Source organism: Diaphorina citri, unplaced genomic scaffold, assembly GCF_000475195.1.
Source record: "Diaphorina citri unplaced genomic scaffold, Diaci psyllid genome assembly version 1.1 scaffold6295, whole genome shotgun sequence".
In the NCBI taxonomy this organism is placed as follows: domain Eukaryota; kingdom Metazoa; phylum Arthropoda; class Insecta; order Hemiptera; family Psyllidae; genus Diaphorina; species Diaphorina citri.
The window spans coordinates 1-1266 of record NW_007383671.1 but is presented as its reverse complement, the minus strand read 5'-3'; positions in this window follow the sequence as shown (position 1 = coordinate 1266).

The window sequence follows — 1266 nt, the reverse complement described above, 5'->3', positions numbered from 1 at the left end:
ATAGCGATAGATCAGTGTTGATAAACGCACGGCTTAACATTGTGTACAGAGATTATTGGTGTTTTTAGAGTCGCTCGCCAGTGTGTTAATCCAGGGCAGCATTCAAGTTTCTCAAAGATTAAGTTCAAGGTACTCGGTTTGTTATGGATCCCAAAACCTACGGTTATTTCTAGAGCCAAACGTGGGCGGGCACGGAATGGTCCAGGGTAACGCGACTTGCTTTGACATCAGAAGGTCCGGTTCGAATCCCACATCGCAAAAATTTGTACTCGTTTTTCGGATTGCACAATATTCAACGGTTACTTTCTGGTGTTTCGTGTTGACCCAGCACATAAATGGGGAAGTATTGTGTCTTTCTCCGCCATTCTGATGAGAGGCCATATACGGGATGGGCATGCTACGACAGGCCACAAGCGTCTATTGATAGGCAGTTGTTCCATTTTACGAAATTAAAAACGGCGGTGGAAGCTCATCTTTTTAAAAATACCAGAGAAAAACTTGAGTTCATTGTCAAATATATTTGTTTTTGCCTAAAAAAATAAAAATCTCTTTGTTAATTTATTAAAATATTGATTTCCTACATTTTCAAATGATCCGCGAACCTAAAAGTTGAAAGAGAAATAGTCGTGTTCAACAAAATATTAGAGGTGGTTTAATATTTGTTGAACGACTAAAAAGTTGAACAGTTTTGTTGAAAGGAAGGTTCACACGTCATTTTTCATGCCACTTTCAACTTTTTGTTGAACAACTCTAAGTTGAACGACTAAAAAGTTGAACGTGAGAACCCCGTATAAGACGAACAAGAAGAAAAAGGGTTAACATAATAATCAGGTGGTTGACCCAGGATGGAATGTGACAATTTTAACAACCACAAAAAAATGTCATTAAAATCGGTCGAACCGTTTTCTCGTGAAAAGACGACAACAAAAGGTCTGTTAGCGTGACAGACAGTTATCAGGTGGTTAACACGTTTGGTAAGGAGGTAATTTAAATTTGAAAATGAATAGTTCATTCCTGAAGGAAACTTGGCTATATTCTCACCTCGAGAGGTTTTCCTACAGGGTAGTTCATGGGTGTGTGCGGATGAGATTTACCGGGTGTCACATGACGTCTGCCTTCCTCCGCTAAACTCTGCGAATCAGCTATGTCAGACCCCTGGAATTGAGGTGAAAACAAAAACAATTAATTGATTAATGTATTAAATTTTTTTTTAAATTATTTATTTAAATTAAAAATAATATTGCTATTGCTACTACAACTACTATT